Source organism: Corythoichthys intestinalis, chromosome 1 (genome assembly GCF_030265065.1).
Source record: "Corythoichthys intestinalis isolate RoL2023-P3 chromosome 1, ASM3026506v1, whole genome shotgun sequence".
NCBI lineage: Eukaryota > Metazoa > Chordata > Actinopteri > Syngnathiformes > Syngnathidae > Corythoichthys > Corythoichthys intestinalis.
Window position 1 is genome coordinate 48,806,048 of NC_080395.1, and position 10,914 is coordinate 48,816,961.

The 10,914-nt window shown below is 37.4% G+C and overlaps 1 protein-coding gene across 1 annotated transcript in view; it reads left to right on the forward strand.

Moving 5' to 3' along the window:
• Positions 1-412, forward strand: part of LOC130914581 (E3 ubiquitin-protein ligase RNF128-like) — a 64,531-nt gene extending 64,119 nt beyond the window's left edge. The window contains exons 3-4 of the transcript XR_009062963.1: positions 125-200; positions 272-412. The gene's annotated coding sequence lies outside the window, so the exon portion shown is untranslated. The remainder of the gene's footprint in view (positions 1-124; positions 201-271) is intronic.
• The last annotated feature ends 10,502 nt before the right edge of the window (positions 413-10,914 follow it).

A 10,914-nucleotide genomic window follows, 5' to 3' on the forward strand; every position in this document is an offset into this window, starting at 1 on the left:
ATTATAGTGGAGAAGACAGAGTAAATATAATCTACACAAAGAAACTGAGTGATTGCGTATCTGCTAAGCTTTCTTCTTGCCCTGACTTTCATGCCTTAACGCTCCACAAATATACTCTTTCCAGAAATGAAATCTTGGTGCTAAGCACCTCTCCTCGCTCTTGCTGGAGCTGTGTCTCTGCATCTAAAAGAACCAGTTTGGTGAGATAGTCATCTTACTTTCTTCTGCCGATGTTTTATCTGGATCTCTCACATTGGTCCGTCTTTGCTAGGGTTGATGCCATGCATGGTAATGCTGGATGACTGTCGGTACCTTTCCAGTTACATTGACCCGCCTTCTCTCTGCATGTTAATGTGTGATTCTATTCAAGTGATAGCAGATGTCAACTGAAGACATTTATGCAAAAACGTGGCAACAAAATCCAGTCATAAAACTCAGCTATCAAAATACAGCCTTTAACTGGAAGAGACATACATCTGAGCAGAATATGCCTATGTATGTACCATTTTCTTCTATTGATTATGCACTTTGATCAGGGCTGATTTTTTGTTTTGGCCATTGGAACAAACTTTAACTTCCAAATGTGATAAAATAAAGCCTTTGTGTTGCTCCTGATCCCGTTAGACCAAATCTGTACTGAACCATGACTTTTGTGTATCGTTACACCCCTAATATATACAGTGGTACCTCGACATACGCTCGCTTTGACACACGATCTTTTCAACATCCGACGTAAAATTTGACTTGCCATTTGTTTCTACATCTGACGACATGCTCGAAATATGACGATTTTTGACAGCACTGCAGTTTCTTTGTTTTTCCGGAAGACGGACGCACAGCTGATTTTCTTGTGAGAGAAATCAATAGGTGGAGAAAAAGAAAAGGTGACGCTTACCATTGAAATGAAAATGTAAATGATAGCAAAAAAAGCATGGTGTGGGCATCCATGAACTGGTTCGCACAATAGTGCCGTAGAATGTCGATCTCGGCCGGCGGTCCTCCTACGTTTACCAGTCTTTATAAGTTAAGGTGACAACTTTTATTGTGGTAACATCGCCAAAGAAATTGCCAGCATCGTCAGGTTTCTGATCATTTATTCCATCAACTTGTGCAACACTGACACCAGCATCAAAACAGAAAGTAAAATAGAATCGCGTCACGTCAGCCCGGTGCATTCAGGTACAGCAAAAAAAGTCCGCCACATTAGGACCAGATTCGTTACTTTATTACAGGAATTATCATTATTAATACTATGATTATATTATTATTATTCTGATTTTTATTCATAATTTATTTGTTTTGCTCTTTGTAATTGCTATTAGCAATAGTAACAGCAGTATTTATCAAGGATTTAGTGTAGGGTTTTGGGCTTTAGAACGAATTAATAGAATTATAATGTATTCCTATTTATTATTATTCTTAAATCCTGCTCGACATACGACCATTTCGACTTACAAACAAGGTCCTGGAACGAATTAACTTTGTATGTAGAGGTACCACTGTATATGTATATGGCGGAAAACACTAAGGTGACCTGAAGTTCCCCTAATTTGGACAAATTTCAAAATTGTCCTATATGCATGTGTACATCATTGGAAAGCTTAAAATCTCAATTTTCTGGGGGGAAGAAAATTTTTGAACAGGGAGGCATTTAATTAAAAAAAAAAAAAAAAATTAAACAGCAAAACCCTGACTAGAGGTGAGAGCATGAGAGAGTATAATTAAAGACGCCACGGTTTTAACGAGATATCATCGCGTACTACCTCTTTTCGGTTGTGCGGTTGTGCGACATCTGTAAAGGGGGGTCTCCAGTGTAAAACGGACAAATTAAAAATAGTTCCGGGGCTTAATGTGCCATGAATCTGCCATGGCAGCATATAGACATATTGTTCTATCAAACGCGACAGTTCTTTTGGCTTAAAATACAGCAGTTTATTTGAAAGAGGTGTGCAAAAGCAGAAACTGCTTTTTCAGCCGTGTCTGTGTTTTCCGCCAAATACATGTGTGTATATATAATTATTATTCAGATTCAAGATTTTTAAAATATACACACATTTATAAATTCGTATGAATTAAAATTAAACATGGAAAATTAAAATGAATATAACCAGAAATACACAGTTTACGGCCTCAAGTAACGCACTAAGGTTTTTTTCACGTTAATATTTAACTCATTGCATGCCGTTGATGGGAATAGACAATGAATCGGTTAAAATGAGGAAGACTAAGAAGGCATCTAGTCTGAATGAATGTACATTCATTCATCCCCTCCCAGTCAAAATGGAATGAACATCTAGCGCCGTCAATGGCAGCCAATGAGTAAAATAAGTGCCCTGTAAGGGTTTAAAAAAAAAAAAAAAAATCTAATTTGTGCATGAATAATACTAAATAATTGATTTAAGACGATAAATGAATTCACACAATTCATTTCACTTATAATAACACTCACAATAAAAAAAGTCTCCATTTTTCAACTTTTGTCAAACAAGCTTGGATCATAGAGGAAAAAACACATTTATGTATATTCTAAATGGTGCACAATTTGTTGCGAAGATGGAGCAATCCTCCACATGGCTGTGAATCCTAAATTTAATATTAATCTCTGGTCCTCACAGTAGAATATAATACATTATATCATTTTCAATACAGTATTCCACCTCAATATTATTTCCTGATAAAATGCAGGCGCAGTTGAAGGAATAAAAGCAGCGGTCATGTTATTTTCTGCAGGTTATCTGGGAGCATTCGCTGTAGGGGGAGCCATAAATATTAGATTATATAATAAAGCAATGAATTCAAATTGCCTTGTTGTGTTCCTCCACTGTTTTGCACTTTTGCAACAATACAACTGATTGCAGAGCTTTACTGAGCTGCAATAAATTGAACCAATTTGAAAAAGTCCCTAGATGTGCCTTGTCGTTTTACTTCATTAAGCCCTGTTGCTTATAGCTTATCCATGTTGCCAACGTTTGCTTTCTCCCTCACGATGCCATGTCTGTACATACCTTCATTCCCTTCAATAAAAACTAAAGATGCACCGATACCGATACGAGTATCGGCAGGGGGCGCCGATCCGGCCCGAAATGGTGGTATTGGTATCGGCGAATACCAACAAAGACTGCGTCGATAACATTTACCGGTCCAGTATTATAACATTTGACAAAGCTTTGACAGCAATGATTTCACATCCAAGTATGTATCTCTTTGAAAAAAAAAAGTATCTATACCGTATTTTTCGGACTATGAGTCAGTTTTTTTTTCATAGTTTGGCTGGGGGTGCGACTTATACTCTGGAGCGACATATGTGTGAAGTTATAAACACATTATTATTTCATTTCAATGTTGTTTTGGAGTGACACTGATGGCTTGGTAAACTTGTTAATATGTTCATTATGCTATAGTTATCTGAATAACTCTTAATAGCTATGTTACGTTAACATACCGGCCACGTTCGCAATTTGTTGTTCATGGATCATGTACCATTACCATACTGTACACTTATTCAGCATGTTTTTCTCTATTGTATTTTTATTTTAAATTGCCTTTCAAGATGACATATCTGTTCTATGAGTTGGATTTTATCAAGTAAATTTCCCCCAAAGATGCGACTTATACTCCGGTGCGACTTATTTATGTTTTTTTCCTCTTCGTTGGGCATTTTATGACTGGTGCGACTTATAGTCCGAAAAATACGGTATACACACACATATACAGTATATATATATATATACTGTATATGTTTATATATATATTTATATATGTTTATACAAATATAAACGGGGTGGAATCTGTATGGAATCGGTATCGGCCGATACTGCACAGCCAGGTATCGGTATCGGGGCCAAAAAATGATACCAGTGTAACACTAATAGAAACAAATAGTCCCTTTTTAAAACAATGTCTTCCATTTTCCAGCTGTCAACATGAACTTGTAAGTAGTGTTGCAACGATTAATTGATTAACTCAAGTATTCGATTAGAAAAAGAATATTCGAATTAAATTTTGTTGCTTCATTTAATTAATGGTTTATTTTTGAAAGTTTGCATTTTGTTTTATTGATTAGGGTGGATACACAGCCCTCTGGTCTGCCTCATTTCATCTGGCTGAATCCAACTGCTCCCTGTTAAGACCAACGTAAGCTTTTGTTTGAACTAATGTTTCTTAATGCATTCGTAAATTACTTTATAGGTATATTTAGCCGTTTTTTGTGGGAGTGTGTGTCTGAACCATTTGATAAGAACACTGTAAAAAAAAAGTTAGCATTTTATAGCATTAAGCTAGCGGACTTTTACAATGTAAGTTAGGCAATTGTTCTGTTGTTCTACATAGATCCTCATTTATTTATTTATTTTTTATACTTTTTGAGGCTCAGCTCAGGTATTTTAATTTTTCTTGTTCCTTATTGGATTACTCGATTATTCAAACTAACTAGTTCATTGATTAATCGACTACTAAAATAATCGATAGCTGCAGCCCTACTTCTAAGGCTGAAGAACTGCTTTTTTTTTTTCATTTGTTTTTTAACCCGCTACCAAAAGTTATGCTTGCTACATCCTGTCATTGAATTATCTATTCAAATGAGTCATTATATGGACATTGGTAGGCTTTAATGCATCAGAGCGAGCATATCTATTTGTTCACTAAGCACCTCTCCATGACGAGTGTGGGGAATTGCTGGTTTCACCCCACCCCCTCCTTTTAAGAACAAAGAGGAAGTACTGATAGATGTCTATTAGTCTAATAAGCATTCTTACAATTTCTAAAGAGGGATGGTGGCAAAAGCCAATAAATACAGATGGATTAAATCACTTTCAGTGTATAGTTTGTAATATTTTTTGTGTGTAAGAGACTTCTGTAATTGGTTGGCGGCCAGTACCAGTTTTTTTTTTACCTCGTTCAACTAAAAAATGAAGACAAATCACCTTGCGCTGTTCACTTATCGGCCCAGAAAAGCACTTCATTCACAAAGGCTGTCAAGTTCAGCAGACCGTTCTGCGCCAAGCTGGCATAGTGAGGGCATGTCTTTGAAATCACTGCATCCTTTACCAAATGGAGATTTGTTCATGCAAGATGTGAGTGAATCACATTTAAAGGGAATAAGAGGAGCCGCTGTGATTGGCTGCAAATGGCGCCTTTCACGACCACAACGGTGCATACCGACCATTTAGAAGCGGGGGTCCACTGTATATGACCTTGGTATTTCTTGAAGCGGCCATCATGTTGTATAGGAACACACTTCTAATCCGTAACGTCTAATTACTTTAAATATTTCATTAGTGCTTTTGCTGTCTCTTGCCTGCTAAACAGTTGCAAACATTTTTTTTCTTTTGACAAGACCTACTTCAGGCATCTCTTGGGATGTGAAAAAAAACACATACTATAAAGTATGCTCACAGAGTCATAGTCTACGTCAAAGTCTGAGTGACAACAAACGTTGCCTTATTTTGGGCAGAACAGTCTGTGCTGGTAATGAGACCGAGTGCGGCCAGGCGGCTGGACAAATGAATGAAACAGCCACAAAAACACTGGCTATGTTTTATTCACCTTCACTAATTGAAAGAGACCATCTGATAAATTGAGAGGATGGGATGTACATCAGAATAGCAAGAGGCACTTCTTTGTTGTTCTCCATTGCCAAGCAAATCACACCCTAGCCTGTTTGGAACACCCAGAGGGGAGCGTGTTTCCTGTGTGTGTGTGCACGCGTCTATGTGTGTGTGTGAGAGAGAGAAAGACAGAGCTGGGTTGCGAGGACGTGTGTGCATGTGGCGGCCCCGTTGAAAGCAAATGAAGGAGCACTTGTGTCAGCATTCTAGCGGGAGTGATGAGCCAAAAGCTACAACGCCACCCCTTTCTTTCTGTGCAGATTAGTGAGCGCACACCCCTTTCTCTTTCCGCGTACTTGACTCAACAAACACACATCCTGTGATAGTGGCTATGTTACAATAGAAAAGTGGGACAAAACCACGAAACGGTATGAGGATTCTAAAAGCGCGAAACTGATGCTGTTTTCTCGAAAACCGTATTTGCATTTATGTAGTATTTCTTCATGGGCCCCCAAATTCCTTTCAGATGCTTCTAGATCAATTATTAACGTTTTGCACCCCACCAAACTCTCTGCCGCCTGTAAATCATATCATTTGTCTATGAAATTATTATTATGAGTACACCTCTGCATAACATTGTGTCCTTTTTAATTTTAAAGAAAATAAGAAATGTACAGTAGCTCAACTTACAATGATGTATAACTTTATTAACATTGTTTTGTTTGTAACAGAAAAGACTTAATCACATCAATTTGCCTGAATTAAAAAAAAGGTCACATCTAAACTATAAAAATACACTCAAGGTACATTTTATGACCACTTGATACTGAAAAATAAAACTGAATAAAATCAATGAATAATAATCATTCAAATTAAAGAGCAACATTAACTCATTAGGACAATATGCCAAACAATTTAACTGAAATAAACAACAATTAATAGAACAAAAATGATAGAGAGACAGTTTTTATTTTTGCTGCAGGCAGTCTCAGCTCCTTTGCTATGGTGTGGGTTTATTTTGCACTGAGCAGCTTGGTATGCCACCTTATATGATGCTAACTGTGCTCGCTGGTTTACTGATGTAACACTGACTTAATTGATTTGACTTCCTGCTGTACGCTGCAAACCTTTTGAGACACAGTAAACATACTGGTCTTTTCTCATCGTCACTGTATTAAAAGTCAAAGCTAAAAGTCAAACACGACATATGCTTTGTCATTTCTTCATCTTAGCGCTTCATATCTCCAGTGCTCTTGTTTGGTTAAAAAATACTGTATACACTCTGAAAATGAGAGCGCCATTGCCACCCAGTGAGTGGATGTGCAATTAAACTTTATTCTAGTATGGCAAAAAAGTATGTTCCCCAAGGTCACATGCCAGCTGCGGCATCACTCTGCGGCCCACTATTTGGGAAGTACAGTGGTACCTCAACATACGATCACTTTGACACACGATCTTTTCGCATCCGAGGTTAAATTTGACTCGCCATTTGTTTCTACATCCGACCACATGCTCAAAATACGACAGTTTATGACAGCGCCACAGTTTCTTTGTTTTGCCACAAGACACATGGCGGATTTTCTTGTGAAAGAAATCCAAATGGGTTCCAAAAATGTTAGTGCAGGTGGTGTCTTTATAAATGAAGGTTCATCATTCATCTACCACATAATCTGGGGTCGGGTGACAATTATTATTATTGTAACATTGCCAAAAAATCACCAGCTTTGTGAGGTTTTTAACCATTAAAGACCTGCAACATGAAGCAATTATCAGAGAATCCCAGCATTTGAAAAAAGAGGTCCTAATGAAACATTTCTTAAAATTTGTAAAAAGAAATGTCAAAATGAATGTGTGTAATAAATGCTCTAATATCTATAACCCTAGCTAAATCCAGTTTTTTTTCTCATGGAACCTGCAGATGCTTGTGTTGACTTGCATCCATCATTTTTTTCCCAAAAGGAAATGTCAAAATTCTGAATTACTCTCAAAATCATGAAATTTTAAGTGTATCAAATGTAACACATTTGGCAATAAAGGGTTAATCATTTATTTAAGAACTTGTCGGTTGCAGCTGAACAAAATGAAACTAAAAAGTCTCCCCTCACTCTGTAGTAAGTCAACCATGCGGTGCGTTCAGGTACACCACGCAAAACACATCCACCAAATTAGAACCCAATTCGTTACCTTATTGTAGGTATTCTTATTATTATTACTTTTATCATATTGTTATTACAAATTTTATTCATATTTTTTTGTTTTGCTATGTGTAATTGCTATTTGTAATAGTACCAGCAGAATTTATTAAGGATTTAGTGTAGGTTTTCGGGCTGTGGAACGAATTAATGGAACTATAATGTATTCTTATGGGAAAATTCTGCTTGACATATGCCCATTTCGACTTACAAACAAGGTCCTAGAACAAATTAACTTCGTATGTAGAGATACCAGTGGACTACTTTAGATACAAGCACAATAGTAATTGTAAACGGGAGCTTCCAAAAGTGTACTCAAAATGGGTCAGGCACTAATAACACCCAACTTGACTTACTATACAATTTTGTGTGATGATTACATAGATGAGTTTAAAGATTTGACTTGACCTCTTTCCCTTTGCATAAACGTTTATTCTTTATTCTAGGCAAATGGTAATTTTGAAATCTTAAATCATTTTGCGCCGTGCGTATGCACACTATATAATATATAGGTTAGTATATATGTAATGTTGCGATGTGCTTTTAAAACTAAACCACGTTCTCCTGATGGCCCTGCTGTGGATAGCAAGAATCTACTATGAGTTAATGCCCCTCATAATTGTTTTTTAATTGTCTGTAGGTAACACGAGATGGTTACAAAACAATATTCGTATCTAATGAAGCCACTCAACTCATTTTAAAAGAGTTCATTGCACATGATGGCATAATAACAAAGCATCGTATCAGTTTTTTTGAAACAAGTAATGTAGGATGGAATTTTTAAAAATCTGCAAAATAACAAATATGGGGAGGGAGGACTCACTGTAAAAAACCTTCCTAATATATGCTGATTTATCCAGTGCGTTGGCTGCCAGAAGGACATCACTCCGTTGACAACTGTCATCTTTGTTGGGCATTATTTTTGCCCAATTTTAACAATTACATGCCTGACATGTTTGTGAGAAACCATATTGCACTTTCATGGATACTGTACATGTATCTAATGAAACATGTATTGTGTTCTTCCTTGGCTTGTGGTCCACCAATGCATTTATAAAATATTTTTGTAATCTTTTTTTTATTTCTAAATCATTTTTTAACATGATTTAATGCATGTTGCATCATTGCACTTTTTCGAACTAGACTTTAGTGTCATATTTGGTGTAAGATAATGACTACTTTTTTGGGGGTGGAGTAGAGTAGCGCGCTTGAATTAGAAAATAAAATTCTACATTGTTTTATGTTTAGTATTTCTGTTGAGCACTGTTACAGTGTTTTTCTTTTTTTATATAGTGCCCTAACTTGAGTACTTTGCATGCACATTGTCATATTTAGTAGAAGGGCACGTGATGGTTATCACTTCTAAGCTAATTTTCCACACTGAACCACTTGAGATTATCATTCCGTTATCTCCCCTTTTCCTTTGTTGTCAACATTTTATCTGCTCACAGCTGTACTTTCAAGTCATACTATTTTCTGGATGTTCATGCTGCATACATGTGCTGGTGTGTATGCATTCCTCCACAGCTCATTAGTGTCTTTAATCTTTTGCTGTGAGCAGTAGTTAGTCCAGATGTTTAGTGTGCTGCCGGAACATTCTATTTTGGAAACTTTCCCACTTGGTTTCTGGTGTGGTTGAGCCTGTGCTTGCCCCAAACTTCAAAACAACCCCGCTCTAAAAATAGTCACAAGCTCGCAATCATTCTAAGGACTCTTGATGGCTCTGGTGGGGCAATGTGCATTCAGGACTTGGACTGAGCCCTGTTACTTTTTGTGCAAGCAAGGTACAGTGGGGCAAATAAGTATTTAGTCAACCACTGATTGTGCAAGTTCTCCCACTTGAAAATATTAGTGAGTCCTGTAAATGTAAACATGGGTAAACCTCAACCATGAGAGACAGAATGTGGGGAAAACCCCTCCCAGAAAATCATTGTTTGATTTTTAACAAATATTTTTGCAAATCATGGTGAAAAATAAGTATTTGGTCAATACCAAAAGTTCATCTCAGTACTTTGTTATGTACCCTTTGTCTGCAATAACAGAGGCCAAACGTTTTATGTAACTCTTCACAAGCTTTTCACACACTGTTGTTGGTATTTTGGCCCATTCCTCCATGCAGATCTCCTCTAGAGCAGTAATGTTTTGGGGCTGTCGTTGGGCAACACGGACTTTCAATTTTCCCCACAAAGCATGACGTTTCCACCCCCATACTACACAGTGGGTATGGTGTTCTTTGGATGCAATTCAGTATTCTTTCTCCTCCAAACACGAGAACCTGTGTTTCTACCAAAAAGTTCTATTTTGGTTTCATCTGACCATAACACATTCTCCCAGTCCTCTTCTTGATCATCCAAATGCTCTCTAGCGAACCGCAGATGGGCCTGGACGTGTACTGGCTTAAGCAGGGGGACACGTCTGGCAGTGCAGGATTTGAGTCACTGGCGGCGCATTGTGTTGCCTTTGTTACTGTGGTCCCAGCTCTCTGTAGGTCATTCACTAGGTCCCCCCGTGCTGTTCTTGGATTTTTGCTCACCGTTCTTGTTATATTTTTGCAAGATCTTGCCACGGGGTGAGATCTTGCATGGAGTTATCAGTGGTCTTGTATATCTTCCATTTTCTAATAATTGCTCCAACAGTTGATTTCTTTACACCAAGCGTTTTATCTATTGCAGATTCAAGTCTTCCCAGCCTGGTGCAGGTCTACAATTTTGTCTCTGGTGTCCTTCGACAGCTCTTTGGTTTTGGCCATAGTGGAGTTTGGAGTGTGACTGACTGAGGTTGTGGACAGGTGTCTTTTATACCGATAATGAGTTAAAACAGGTGCCATTAATACAGGTAACGAGTAGAGCCTCGTTAGACCTCTTTGACAGCCAGAAATCTTGCTTGTTTGTAGGTGACCAAATACTTATTTTCCACTCTAATTTGGAAATAAATTCTTTAAAAATCAAACAATGTGATTATTATTATTTTTTTTTGCCACATTCTGTCTCTCATGGTTCAGGTTTACCCATGTTGACAATTACAGGCCTCTCTTTTCAAGTAGGAGAACTTGCACAATTGGTGGTTGACTAAATACTTATTTGCCCCACTGTATATCATACTCTTGAATCTGCAACTTTAGACCTTTGGGGTGGATGTGCTAATCAATAAAGAACAAACAACTCCTTCCATTTTAA